A 16,044-nucleotide genomic window follows, 5' to 3' on the forward strand; every position below is an offset into this window, starting at 1 on the left:
CACTCTGCACAGGTAGTCAGTCCAACGATTAGCCTGTGTCTCTGGTGACGTTACATTCTCACTATACCCCGCCACATTCCCTGTATACGATCTACAAGAATTCGTTTCGATAGTAGAGACTTGGACTTTATTTTATGACTTATTACACGATTATTACCTCACAACCGGAAAATTCTACACGTATTGCATAAGATTAGACAGAAATCTTTGTTTGCATTGACTGTGCATTCGCCTTGTAACGTATCATTAATTTCTATGTGTCTACAAAAATGCTATCCATTTTTTGGATATAGCGAATATTTTTAATAATGATAGGGTATTTCGGTTCAGAAACCTTTCTAAGCGAGCGATGTATTTCTTTATTATCCAGATTAGCCAGACGATAAGGATTTCAGAAGGGCGCGGATAAAGGTCTGCTATTTTCCGCGTGAAAATCCTAGCAGCCATAAAAAAAAAACCATAATGAAGATCAATATTAGAGAATACGTTTCTGCCATTGCTTCTGGTTGTGGCTAATTAAAATAGTCAGAATAATCAAAAGCAACATCCACGGAAAGGTTTTCTATCATTGTGTCTTATCAGGCATTATAAAGAGGATCCACATGAACCACCTTACTAATTACTGAGATATTAGAACCAGGGCGGCGTAGGAGCACTATCGCTCCCGGTTTTTTCGGAAACGGCAGCTCAGTCGAACCGCAGTAGCTATATAAGGAGTCTGCGCCAGAAATTCATTCCACTTCAGCAGGAGGAGAGCGCAAGAGGGGGTGACGCCAACTTTACACTGAGGTGACTAGTGTCATGGGACACCTCCCAATATCGGGTCGGACCTCATTTTGCCCGGCCTTTGACTCAACAAGTCGTTGGAAGTCCCCTGCAGAAATACCGAGCTATGCTGCCGTCCATAACTGCGAAAGTGTTTCCAGTGCAGGATTTTGTGCACGAACTGACGTCTCGATTATGTCCCTTAAATATTCGATGGAAGTCAAGTCGGGCGCTCTTGGCGGCCAAATCATTAGCTAGAATTGTCCAAAATATTCTTCAAACCCATCTTGAGCAATTATGGCCCGGTGACATAGCGCATTGTTACCCACAAAAATTCCTTCATTGTTTCTGAGCATGAAGTCGAAGAACTGTTGCAAACGGTCTCCAAGTAGTTCAGCAGAACCACTGTCAGTCGATGGTCGGTTCAATTTGACCGGAGGGTACAGTTATTCCACGTAAACACAGCCCACACCATAACGGAGCCACCACCAGTACTTTGTCGACAACTTGGATTCATGGCTTCATGGGGCAGCACCACACTCAAATCCTACTACCGGCTCTTACCAACTGAAATCTGGCTCTTCTGACAAGGCCACGATTTTCCCATCGTTGAGGGTCCAACGTATATGGTCACAAACCAAGGAAAGGCGCTGCAGGCGATGACGTGTTCTTAGCAAAAGCACTCGGATCGGTGGTCTGCTGCCATAGACCATTAAAGTGGAAATTCAACACAGTCTCCTAACGGATAGGTTCATCGTACATCCCGCATTTATATCTGCGGTTATTTCAAGCAGTGTTGCTTATCTGTTAGCACTGACTACGCTCGACACATCTGCGGTCTGCACATCTGCAACTCTACACGCCTGCATGACAAAATGTTGGCGACTCTTTACGTGTCTGGGGATATACTTTTGTGTCCCATCTGCCTGGATTTGCAGGCTTGTGACTTTACTTCTCTAGGATTACAAGTGTGGAATTCATAATGTGTGCCTGATTCTACATGTATGGAAGTCTTCAAAATGGTGATTCTACGTCTGTAACTATATGCCTGCTCAAATCAACAAGGCGCCTGTCGCTCAAGACATCTGTCTGGGATATTCTTCTGTGACTCATTCAATTTCAGGGCTGTATGTCATGGACTCTTTGATTAGCTCCCACGAGTCTATGAAACGTACCCACGAGTCTGTGCAGCGCACTCACAAGTCTACGCTTCGCGCCCGTGAGTCTACGCTTCGCGTCCATGAGTCTACGCGCCCATGAGTGTATGCTTAGCGCCCACGAGTCTACGCTTCCGGCATACGCGTGTATGCGACACATCCAAGCATCTACGCTATACATCCCTGAGCCTACGCCGTACTTCAACCAGGTAAAGTTAGACGGTTGCCGTTCCAGGTTACACATCGGGCCAAGTAGGCTATGCGACGGATTGGTGTGACAATCAGCGACTCCTCGAAGCTACACGTAGGGTTTTCTAGGCTGTGGTTTGGCTACGGGATATCGGGACTACCCGTCGGAAAAGGGACGCAAAGCATCATTGGGTAGGAGCTATCCACACGCGACTCTGCACTACGCGCCGGTCTCTCTACGCAGTACTTCAGAATCTGTGACACACTAAATGCGAACGAAATTATATGTATAAATCGTATTTTCATCTGTTCCAAATCGAAACTCCATTGGGAATCTGTAACACAAGGCTGTGTTTATAACTAATTTGTTATTAAGTTTCCTGGTCAGTCATGTGTTTGCACCTTCTCTGTTATCAACAGCAGTTATCTTACTGAGGTCGTGAAGAACTGTAAATAACGATATGTGACTACGTTGAAAAAAACTTACTTTCTGTAAGTGTCATCAGTAATTTGGCCAATGACGAATATTCGTTTCCCTAATAATTTTACAATAGCTCTATACCCATAGAACACTTGCTTGCCTTTTCCGGAGAGTTTGCGCGAATTATACCCGTTATCCTTGTTCCTCCCCACCCTCCATATTTGCCATACACGAAATCCATGTCTGTAGTAGCAGTTAATAACAATTTATTGTCCATGATCGTGTTTCATTAAATGCATTAAGGGACTGATTCATTAAATAACGCTACCCTCGTTAACAGTATATTTACATACTGAAGACGTTTCCGTCTACCGTTTGTAAGGACTCATGGCAACCACATGTCTGAAGAACAAGTAAATGACCATTCGTTGTACCTACATATCGCCCATCTTTTATTGACACCACGTGTAAATACAAACTTGATTCCGTCCTCAATGCTTGAACCGTTCCAACGAAGAGATGTATGGTTTAGAAGGGGAATGAATGTAATTTACTATGATGCATATTAGGTCACTCCACACGTTTCCAGAATTCAGTGAGCTTCTGTGCTGATATAAAACTTACCCTTTGCACATAAAATCACTAGCTTATGGCGCTATTGGCCGATTCATCTGAATAGATATAAACATTTTCTACATTCAGAGATCTCATGCAATAATAGTAGAATGTCACAGCACGTGTATCAGGTGATACGAGTGTAATTTTTCTTTTAAATACCCTTTCCCCTTCTGTTATCTAGCGTCTTAGTCTAGACATTCCTGTGTAATCACGAAATTTTAATTTCCTTTAAAACATCACCTCTCATTTTGCGATCTCACATATGACGGTTTTTATACTCACAACTAGAATGAAAAATCTTTACACGATCTTTAAAACACCCCCCTTCAATAATTTCGTTTCAACTTCAGCGCCCACTCTACGCTGATTCTCTTTGCGTAGGCTCTTTCTTCCTCGTCAGACTCGTCTTCTTGCGTTTTTTTTGCTAGGCCAACTGTCCCGTCATGAACTTTATGCCTAGAAATTTTTCTGCCTCATACATCATATTGTCTTATTCCCACTTCATTTCGTCTTCCTTTACTGCATAGATTTTTTTCTTTTTTTCAGTTTCAGCTTTATTGAGAGTTTCGCAGAATTCCACAACCTGTCTATTCATCTTGTTGGTTCCATTATTTTAATTTTGTTGTGGTCCAAAGTCTGGTCTGATGCAGCTCTCCATTCTACTCTATCCTGTGCGAGTCTCTTCATCGCAGAATAACCTTAGCAACATGCATCCTTCTGAATCTGCTTACTGTATTCATCTCCTGGTCTCCCTCTACGATTTTTAACCCCCCACACCTCCATCCAGTGCCAAATTGTTGATCCCTCGATGTCTCAGAACGTGTCCTATCAACCAATCTCTCCATTTGATCAAGTTGTGCCACAAATTTCTTGTCTCGCCGATTTTATTAAGTACCTCTTCATTAGTTACGCGATATATATATCACATTTCAAAAGCTTCTATTCTCTTTTCGTCTAAACTGTTTACCGTCCTTGTTTGACTACAATACATTGCTACACTCCAGACACATACTCTTTAAGCTACCCATTCGTCTTCTACTATATTCCTTTCCCCTGTTGTAGTCAATCATTGCCTAATGCTCTCTCCGAAACTCTCAACAACCTCTGGTTCTTTCAAGTTATCCAGGTCCCATCTCCTTTATTTCCCACGCTTTCCCAATTACACCGTTTTAATCTACAGTTCATAACCAATAAATTGTGGTCAGAGTCCACATCTGCCCCCTGTAAATGTCTTACAATTTAAAATATGGCTCCTAAATCTCTGTGTCACCGTTATACCTGTATAATAAATCTGAAACCTTCCGGTATCTCCAAGTTTCTTCCAAGTATACAGCCTTATTTTGTGATTCTTAAACCAAGTGTTAGCGATAATTAAATTATGCTCTGTGCAAAACTCTACTAGGCGGCTTCCTCTTTCATTCCTTTCCGCCAGTCCGTGTTCACCTACTATTCTTCCTTCTCTTCCTTTTCCTACTATCGATTTCCAGTCCCCCATCACTACTAAATTTTCGTCTCCCTTAACTATCTGAATAACTTCTTTTATCTCGCCGTACGTTTCTTCAATCTCCTCCTTATCTGCGGAGTTAGTTGACCTATGAACTTGTACTACTGTGGTGGGTGTAGACTTCGTGTCTGTCTTGGTTACAATAACGCTTTCACTATGCTGTTCATACTAGCTTACCCGCGTTTCTATTTTCCTGTTCTTTATTAATCATACTCCTGCGTTACCTCTATTTGATTTTGTATTTATAACCCTGTATTCATCTGGCCATAAGTCCGGTTCCTCCTGCCACCGAATATCAGTAATTCCCACTGTATCTGACTTCAACCGATCCATTTCCCTTTTTAAATTTTCTAAGCTACCTGCCCGATTAAGGGAACTAACAGTCCACGCTCCGATCCGTAAAATGCGAGTTTTTTTTCTCCTGATGACGACATCCTCCTGAGTAGTCTCCACCCGGAATCCGAGTGGGGGACTATTTTACCTCCGGAATATTTTACCCAAGAGCACGCCATTATCATTTAACCATACAGTAGAGCTGCATGCCATCGGGAAAAATTACAGCTGTACTTTCCCCTTGCTTTCAGCCGTTCCCAGTAGTACCAGCACAGCAAGGCCGTTTTGATTGATGTTTCAAGGCCAGATGAATCAATTATCCAGACTGTTGCCCCTGCAACTGCTGAAAAGCCTGCTGTCCCTCTTCAGGAACAACACGTTTGTCTGGCCTCTCAACAGATACCCTTCTTTTAATATGCCCACGGAAAATTAGCCTGCCATTTCTCATATCCGATACAAATGCTGGTACCCTTTTTCTCTATTCGCTATTAGTCTGAATGTTCCTTCTCGAGTGTAATTCGGACCTAAAATTTTTCTGATTGCATTTCGCTCATTTATATATATATATCTTCAACGTATCCCTTACTGTTTAAGTTGAGTGTTTCAGTCTCAAAAAGAGACTAATGTTTGTTGCAGAGCCTCAGTTTTATACAATTTTCACCATACTCTGGCAATGAATCAATGTATTTCGTGACCAGTCTTTTTGAGGCCTGTTTCCTAATGTTTTCCATAAATGCTTGAATCGAGATACTCTATTTCCTCATATTTAGTTTTCAAAATTTTGGGTACCAGGCGTGTATTTTTTTTTTCAAATGACATGTGGAGCTCCCCCCCCATGAACCATGGACCTTGCCGTTGGTGGGGAGGCTTGCGTGCCTCAGCGATACAGGTAGCCGTACCGTAGGTGCAACCACAACGGAGGGGTATCTGTTGAGAGGCCAGACAAACGTGTGGTTCCTGAAGAGGGGCAGCAGCCTTTTCAGTAGGTGCAAGGGCAACAGTCTGGATGATTGACTGATCTGGCCTTGTAACAATAACCAAAACGGCCTTGCTGTGCTGGTACTGCGAACGGCTGAAAGCAAGGGGAAACTACAGCCGTAATTTTTCCCGAGGGCATGCAGCTTTACTGTATGATTACATGATGATGGCGTCCTCTTGGGTAAAATATTCCGGAGGTAAAATAGTCCCCCATTCGGATCTCCGGGCGGGGACTACTCAAGAGGATGTCGTTATCAGGAGAAAGAAAACTGGCGTTCTACGGATCGGAGCGTGGAATGTCAGATCCCTTAATCGGGCAGGTAGGTTAGAAAATTTAAAAAGGGAAATGGATAGGTTGAAGTTAGATATAGTGGGAATTAGTGAAGTTCGGTGGCAGGAGGAACAAGACCTCTGGTCAGGTGACTACAGGGTTATAAACACAAAATCAAATAGGGGTAATGCAGGAGTAGGTTTAATAATGAATAGGAAAATAGGAATGCGGGTAAGCTACTACAAACAGCATAGTGAACGCATTATTGTGGCCAAGATAGATACGAAGCCCACACCTACTACAGTAGTACAAGTTTATATGCCAACTAGCTCTGCAGATGACGAAGAAATTGAAGAAATGTATGATGAAATAAAAGAAATTATTCAGATTGTGAAGGGAGACGAAAATTTAATAGTCATGGGTGACTGGAATTCGAGTGTAGGAAAAGGGAGAGAAGGAAACATAGTAGGTGAATATGGATTGGGGCTAAGAAATGAAAGAGGAAGCCGCCTGGTAGAGTTTTGCACAGAGCACAACATAATCATAACTAACACTTGGTTTAAGAATCATGAAAGAAGGTTGTATACATGGAAGAACCCTGGAGATACTAAAAGGTATCAGATAGATTATATAATGGTAAGACAGAGATTTAGGAACCAGGTTTTAAATTGTAAGACATTTCCAGGGGCAGATATGGACTCTGACCACAATCTATTGGTTACGACCTGTAGATTAAAACTGAAGAAACTGCAAAAAGGTGGGAATTTAAGGAGATGGGACCTGGATAAACTAAAAGAACCAGAGGTTGTACAGAGATTCAGGGAGAGTATAAGGGAGCAATTGACAGGAATGGGGGAAATAAATACAGTAGAAGAAGAATGGGTAGCTTTGAGGGATGAAGTAGTGAAGGCAGCAGAGGATCAAGTAGGTAAAAAGACGAGGGCTAGTAGAAATCCTTGGGTAACAGAAGAAATATTGAATTTAATTGATGAAAGGAGAAAATATAAAAATGCAGTAAGTGAAACAGGCAAAAAGGAATACAAACGTCTCAAAAATGAGATCGACAGGAAGTGCAAAATGGCTAAGCAGGGATGGCTAGAGGACAAATGTAAGGATGTAGAGGCCTATCTCACTAGGGGTAAGATAGATACCGCCTACAGGAAAATTAAAGAGACCTTTGGAGATAAGAGAACGACTTGTATGAATATCAAGAGCTCAGATGGAAACCCAGTTCTAAGCAAAGAAGGGAAAGCAGAAAGGTGGAAGGAGTATATAGAGGGTCTATACAAGGGCAATGTACTTGAGGACAATATTATGGAAATGGAAGAGAATGTAGATGGAGATGAAATGGGAGATATGATACTGCGTGAAGAGTTTGACAGAGCACTGAAAGACCTGAGTCGAAACAAGGCCCCCGGAGTAGACAACATTCCATTGGAACTACTGACGGCCGTGGGAGAGCCAGTCCTGACAAAACTCTACCATCTGGTGAGCAAGATGTATGAAACAGGCGAAATACCCTCAGACTTCAAGAAGAATATAATAATTCCAATCCCAAAGAAAGCAGGTGTTGACAGATGTGAAAATTACCGAACTATCAGCTTAATAAGTCACAGCTGCAAAATACTAACACGAATACTTTACAGACGAATGGAAAAACTAGTAGAAGCCAACCTCGGGGAAGATCAGTTTGGATTCCGTAGAAACACTGGAACACGTGAGGCAATACTGACCTTACGACTTATCTTAGAAGAAAGATTAAGGAAAGGCAAACCTACGTTTCTAGCATTTGTGGACTTAGAGAAAGCTTTTGACAATGTTGACTGGAATACTCTCTTTCAAATTCTAAAGGTGGCAGGGGTAAAATACAGGGAGCGAAAGGCTATTTACAATTTGTACAGAAACCAGATGGCAGTTATAAGAGTTGAGGGACATGAAAGGGAAGCAGTGGTTGGGAAGGGAGTAAGACAGGGTTGTAGTCTCTCCCCGATGTTGTTCAATCTGTATATTGAGCAAGCAGTAAAGGAAACAAAAGAAAAATTTGGAGTAGGTATTAAAATTCATGGAGAAGAAATAAAAACTTTGAGGTTCGCCGATGACATTGTAATTCTGTCAGAGACAGCAAAGGACTTGGAAGAGCAGTTGAATGGAATGGACAGTGTCTTGAAAGGAGGATATAAGATGAACATCAACAAAAGCAAAACGAGGATAATGGAATGTAGTCTAATTAAGTCGGGTGATGCTGAGGGAATTAGATTAGGAAATGAGGCACTTAAAGTAGTAAAGGAGTTTTGCTATTTGGGGAGCAAAATAACTGATGATGGTCGAAGTAGAGAGGATATAAAATGTAGGCTGGCAATGGCAAGGAAAGCGTTTCTGCAGAAGAGAAATTTGTTAACATCCAGTATTGATTTAAGTGTCAGGAAGTCATTTCTGAAAGTATTCGTATGGAGTGTAGCCATGTATGGAAGTGAAACATCGACGATAAATAGTTTGGACAAGAAGAGAATAGAAGCTTTCGAAATGTGGTGCTACAGAAGAATGCTGAAGATTAGATGGGTAGATCACATAACTAATGAGGAAGTATTGAATAGGATTGGGGAGAAGAGAAGTTTGTGGCACAACTTGACCAGAAGAAGGGATCGGTTGGTAGGACATGTTCTGAGGCATCAAGGGATCACCAATTTAGTATTGGAGGGCAGCGTGGAGGGTAAAAATCGTAGAGGGAGACCAAGAGATGAATACACTAAGCAGATTCAGAAGGATGTAGGTTGCAGTAGGTACTGGGAGATGAAAAAGCTTGCACAGGATAGAGTAGCATGGAGAGCTGCATCAAACCAGTCTCAGGACTGAAGACCATCACAACACACACACACAATGTGGAGCTCCATTGTTTTTGCTGTTTCTTTAAGAACTTGTATTTCTTTTTGTGCTATGCGTGTCCCGACATAGAACCGCCAGGCGCCAGGTCGTCTGCGATAGCTAAGCAGCTTATTGTTGTATATGTTTTTCCTAATTTGATTGGCTCGTCAACAGTGAGTTCTGATTTTAGTTTTTCTGTTATGTGTGTGCTTTTCTAAGACACAGCTTACTGTTCAAGCTGTTGGAGACTCTTTAATGGTTTAGGGTGTGTGCAGTTGGAGCGATATGGAACCCTTCATACAATTCAAATGGTTCAAATGGCTCTGAGCACTATGGGACTGAACTTCTGAGGTCATCAGTCTCCTAGAACTTCGAACTACTTAAACCTAACTAACCTAAGGACATCACACACATCCATGCCCGAGGTTGGATTCGAACCTTCGACCGTAGCGGTCGCGCTGTTCCAGACCGTAGCGCCTAGAACCGCTTGGACACTTCGACCGGCCCCTTCAGACATCTAGATACCCTTGTAAAAGGTGTAACGCACATACGCATCCTGTCTGATCACCTGCATCCATTCATATCAATTGTGCATTCCGAAGGACTTGGGAAATTCCACCAATACAATGCGACACCGCACACGTCCAGAATTGTTATAGAGTGGCTCCAGGAACAATCGTCTGTGTTTAAGCACTTCCGCTGGCCACCACACTCCCCAGATATGAACATTGTTAAACATATCTATGATGCCTTGCAACGTGCTGTTCAGAAGTGGTCTCCACCCCTCCTACTCTTACGGATTTATGGACAGCCCTGCAGGTTTTTTGGTGTCAGCTCCCTCCAGCGCTACTTCGGACGTCAGTCGAGTCCATGCCACGTCGTGCTGCGGCACTTCTGCGTAATCGCGGGGGCCCCTACACGATATTAGGCTGGTGTACCAGTTTCTTTGGCTTTTAGATGTAGATGTACAATTTACTTACTTTGTGTAATACTCTGTTTCATACGTTCTGAAGTTAACATGATCTCCCTTCGCTGCTAGCGCAGGCTGTGGTCGAAAAATTTGGTTGCTCTTTCACCGTTCACTATTTTTTTGATTTTCAGGAAGCCGCTTTACCTGTCGTTGCCTTTCTGTTCTCTGTACTTCACTTTCCTTCCCAGAAACTTAAATCGCGTTGTCTTCGCAGCAGATTTTCTGTGTTTTCTTCTGTTTTGCATGCATCACAAAGGGTTTGTGGAGTCATCCGTTTCTCAGGTGGGCTGTGAGTACCTAAAACGTCGAGTGTGCAACGTTCTCCACTTCACGGAATGCGTTCTTTGAAAATTACTCATCCCAAAGCTTGGGGAACACGTGTGTCACGCAACTAATGTAGTAATTGTAACAGGAACAAACTGTCACAACTTTGTCGATATGATGCTGTATACGATATAAAATCGGATATTACGCTCATCAGTATCAGTATTTCACTTAGCATTATAAATGTGGCAACGAGTTTGCAGACTATGGCTACACAAGCGTGTAAAAAGCTGAGAAATACTGCCTGTTGTAGTCGGTTGCACCTACCTATCGGAAAAGCATTTATTTTTTTCTTCTTTTGTGGAAGGTCTTTTCTTTCTTATCTCTCAGACAAGTCAGTAAAACATGGTCTGCCTTGTCATTCTCGAGCCCACAAATTTTCTGTTACTTTGTTCAATCACAGCTAGACTAAGAAAATCCGGAAATTCAATAATATGAAAGTATTAATGGTTTAACCAAATTGTTCTTTGGCGGCTGTCACGACCCGCCCCTTCGATCCGCTCCTCCATAGTGCGTGTGATCGGCGGTCCCCATCCGACAGTGTCGATTCTTTATTGGCGTACACGGCGGGTGCTTGCGTCATGATTTTTGGTGACAGCTAGAAGATTCCCGTTCGCGGAATTCCTATTTGTTGTAGAAGTAGTTAGCAACAGCCTCGAGGAAATGGGACGTCTAAATTTAGCTAAGTGCTACGGAAGACGTTACTATTTGCGACGCTAAAACTTGGCTAAAAATGAAGAACACGGTTAGCAGAATGTTACTGCCATCCCGTCAGAAGGGTTGGTACCACACATATACGTCCACATAGAAAAACTTGAAGGTTAGTGTGATCTTATCCTACTAGAGATGTCATGCCCTTATTTTTCCTCCGTCCTTCGAGCTGATCACCAAGCCAGTTATACACGGACTTACAGTAATAGAGAGTAATAGTAGCATGACATTGGAGGCACAGAGACCCCAATGGTTCGCTCAACCGCTCAAACGGCAAGGGCTTTCTTCGTCCGCGAACAATAGTCCCATTTCCCGCAGTGTGCGAGTGTTCTGTCTTAAGTGAACATCATGACTACGGGTATGTAATGAGTTGTGTGTAGTGTGGCTGCAAGTTAGGTGTTGCTTGAAGAGAGGAGGAAGAGGGCGTGGCCCGGTGCTGGCATACAACCTGCCACCGTGCATTGCATAGTTAAAGATCTGTTACTTAGCTTTCGTAACAGCTAGATTTTACAATTTTCGTCTTATAATAATAATATATAGTTTTTACAAAACATTTTATACTAAATTTTAAAAAATCAGTAATAATGAATCATAAATAAAATTTAGCAAATTATAAATTGCAAGTTAATTAAAGGAGACAGCTACCACCGCTGTAACATATTTGAGGACGGGCAAAAAGGGCAGAATCGAATTGGAAGAAATTTGTACAGGGAGGCATCCAGTCAAGCAAGGAATTGGTTTAAAAAAATTTATTTCAAGGACCCCAGTCAAATCTTTAAATGTTGTCTCCCGGAGAAACGTCCACTGTGCCTGCGTGAAACAAGTTGCCTGCCCGTCAGAACCAAGGCAGTTCTGTCCAGTTAAAGTTGCTGAAAAGAGGCGCCTAGAGCCCTCTGCTGAAATCGCTAGCGAATTTACGCCATCGGTTTCAGCCAATAGCGTGCATGATTTTGCAGCGCCGAATACAGTTGATTCTCTCTCTAGTGATCGAGACATCGACTAACACAGACGTCTTTTTCAGGAGGAAGAGCCTGTGGCTCTGCGGCCGGCGACCGGTCGAACCGCCTCCCCTTCAGTTGCCTGCCTTATTTAGTCATTCAACCTCCTCGACTGGCCTACACCTGCTAACTTCCTCCCTAGGCGCGTTGTATTCTGTACAACGATATATATTATCTTTATTAGACTTAATTTCCTTTTCTTTCATCTAACGGCAGGCTGGATGCCCACTCACAAGTGTTGACCGCTCGACCTGCTGTACATTGTCGTCGTAAGCTGGATGCAACAACCTTCTTCCCTCTCTCCGACCATGTACAAATCTGATGATTTTCTAGGTTAGTTCATCAGCTACGGCAGCCGAAGACTTCGGGTATAAGAAGTCACCCTTACACTGCCAACGGTCTTGCCAAAGAGGGCGAAGAAGCAGACAGTTTCAGGGCAACTTCTTGGTGTTGTGGCAGGGGAATGGCCCTACGAGGTGGAAGAAGTAGCAGTGATCATCGTGATGAGGATGCTGAAACCAAAGGAAACCACTGCGTTGGGGACACATAGTGCTTATCCACATGACATGAGGCCTGTAATTGAAGAATATCACGATGATGTCACAGTTGGCAAAAGCGACTGGGTTACTATTAACAGTTCAGTTATAGGGTTATTCTCATCAGAAGTGACAACAAACCAACGACAACTATTATAATTGAGGTATATATCCCGGTGTCACAAGCAGAAGATAGTGAAGTAGAAAATGCATATGGTTATATTGAACGACTAATTCAGTACGTAGAAAGGTGACAAAATAATGATCACGGGGGACTGGAATGTGGTAGAGGGGAAAGGAAGAAAGAGTTACAGAAGAAATGGACGTTGGAATATGAATATGCCTACGTGGGTTTTGCAATAAATTTGAGCTGGTAACATGAAATATTGCAAAAATCACAACAGGAGAGATGTATTTGGAATAGACCCAGAGACAAAAGAAAATTCCAGCGATATTACATCACGGGCAGTTAGAGGTTCTGAAATCATACATTGGACTGTAAGGCATAGCCAGAAGCCGGTATGGACTCAGGTCACTATTCAGTAATGATAAAGAGTAGACTAAAGTTTACGACAACAGTTTTACAGAGAAACATAGGTACAAGGTAGGCAATTGCGAAGATAAATTTGGTGTTAGAAGAAATACTTCGTTTGCTCGACGAAAGAAGGAAACACAAAAATGCCAAGGAAAAGAGAGGAACGAAGTAAATCGAAAATGCAGGGAAGCTAAAATGAGAAAGCTGCAGAAAATAGTGCGAACAAACTGAAAAGATAATAATTGGCGGAAGAACTGGATTACCTTAGGTGAAATTAAAAGCAAGAGTGGCAGCATTAAGAAAGCACCTGGATTTCCACTGTACAAAGCAGAGGAGAGAGTGTGTGGGTGGAAAGAATAGGTTGACGGCCTCTGCGAGGGAGAGGAACTGATGACGTGATAGGAGGAGAAATGGAAGTAAATATGAAAGATATAAGGTATACAGCATCAGCTAGAGTTAGCTTCGGAAGACCTAAAATCACATAAGGTGGATGGCATGGATAACATTTCGGAGGAACTTCTAAAATCATGGGGCAAGTGGCAATCAAATTACTATTCACACTGGTGTATAGAATCTGTGAGACAGGAGACATACTATCAGACTTTCGGGGAGTATTATCCACACAAATCTAAAGGAAGAAAGTGTAGAAAAGTGCGAGATGTACGAGATGTATCGCATAATCTTACTGGCTTTAAATAATAATAATAATAATAAACCCCGTGGAGGCCCGGGAAAAGAATAGGCCTCCGGTATGTTTTCCCAGTCGTAAAAGGCGACGAAAAGAACAAACCACTAATAGGGCTAACCCTCCTTTTAGTGTGATTACTTGGTTCAGGACAGAACTAAAGAAGCCTCGGACAAGCGTCGTCATGGTCGGGGACGACGCTTGAACCCTATGCCCGCCCACAATGGTAACGACACTGCTAGCCAACTGGAAAATGATTTAAATCCAAATAGAGGTGTTTTGCAGGATATGCTTCCTGCAACCACCCTAGAAGGAAAACAAAGACAGAGGATGAGATGGTCAGATGAAGTTAATCGACACCTCATGTTCTGTTATTACCAACCAACAAACCTAGGAACCAACACAACTGGATACAGATCACAAGTATACACAACATTTATTACCAGATACCCGAAATTAAAATTTTTAACAGAACAACGACTAGCTGATCAGATCCTTGTAATAATAAAAAATAACAGAATACCTCAGTCAGAATTAGAAAACATCAAACAACAAGTACAATAAATACTGGAACAAAATAATGTGCAATTAGAAGAAGAAGAAAATACAGTAATGGACTCAAACATCCCAGAGAAAACAAACAAAGAACAAAACGCGTCAATTAAACAATGAGAGGAAAACGAAATCTTAAGACAGCCACCAGAACAAGCACAAATAGAACATGAAGTGACACACATGTTAGATATAGAAGAAAAATTTCAGCTGACATATATAGAATACAAAGACACAAATACAGACATCAGACCATTCTTGCATAGACCACCAAATAACCCACAAGTCGAAACAACAATAACGACTATCAACACAATCATACACAACAAAATAAATGAAAATACAACTATGGAAGAGTTACAACTACTGGTTTATGTAGGAGCACTCACTACACTAAATATACACACTAGGCAGAGATCAGAACCAACCAACACACAGAAGAAACCCACAAAACCTGCTTGGCAACACAGGCTACAGATCAGAATAGAAAAACTGAGAAAAGACATCGGACAGCTAACACAATTTATAAGAAATGAAATATCAGACAAAAAACGAAAAAGGTTAGGTAAAATCTCACAACAATAAGCAATAGAGCAATTAGATGAAAAGAAGCAGAAATTACAAGCATTGGCCAAACGACTTAGAAGATACAAAAAAAGTGAAAATAGAAGGAAACAAAACCAAACATTCAACACAAACCAAAAGAGATTTTACCAAACAATAGATAACACACACATTAAAATAGACAATCCACCAAACATAACAGACATGGAACACTTCTGGAGCAACATATGGTCAAACCCGGTACAACATAACAGGCATGCACGGTGGATACAAGCAGAATCAGACTCATACAAGATGATACCACAAATGCCTGAAGTGATAATTTTGCAACATGAAGTCACCCAAGCAATTAATTCTATGCACAATTGGAAAGCCACTGGAAATGATAAAATAGCAAATTTCTGGCTAAAGAAGTTCACCTCAACACATTCACATCTAACTAAATTATTTAACAGTTACATTGCAGACCCATACACATTCCCTGAAACACTTACACATGGAATAACCTGTCTGAAACCTAAAGATCAAGCAGACACAGCAAACCCAGCTAAATATCGCCCCATAACATGCCTACCAACAATCTACAAAATATTAACTTCAATCATTACACAGACATTAATGACACATACAACACAGAACAAAATTATAAATGAAGAAAAAAAGGCTGCTGCAAAGGAGCATGAGGATGTAAAGAGCAACTGATAATAGATACAGAAGTGACATATCAAGCTAAAACTAAACAAAGGTCGCTACACTACGCATACAATGATTACCAAAAAGCTTTTGATAGTGTACCCCACTCATGGTTACTACAGATATTGGAAATATACAAAGTAGATCCTAAATTGATACAGTTCCTAAACATAGTAATGAAAAACTGGAAAACCACACTTCATATCAAAACAAATTCAGATAATATCACATCACAGCCAATACAGATTAAGCATGGAATATACCAAGGAGACTCATTAAGTACTTTCTGGTTCTGTCTTGCTCTCAACACACTATCCAACGTGCCAAATAATACAAATTACGGATATAATATTACTGGAACATACCCACACAAAATCA

The sequence above is a fragment of the Schistocerca serialis genome, chromosome 2 (assembly GCF_023864345.2).
Source record: "Schistocerca serialis cubense isolate TAMUIC-IGC-003099 chromosome 2, iqSchSeri2.2, whole genome shotgun sequence".
NCBI lineage: Eukaryota > Metazoa > Arthropoda > Insecta > Orthoptera > Acrididae > Schistocerca > Schistocerca serialis.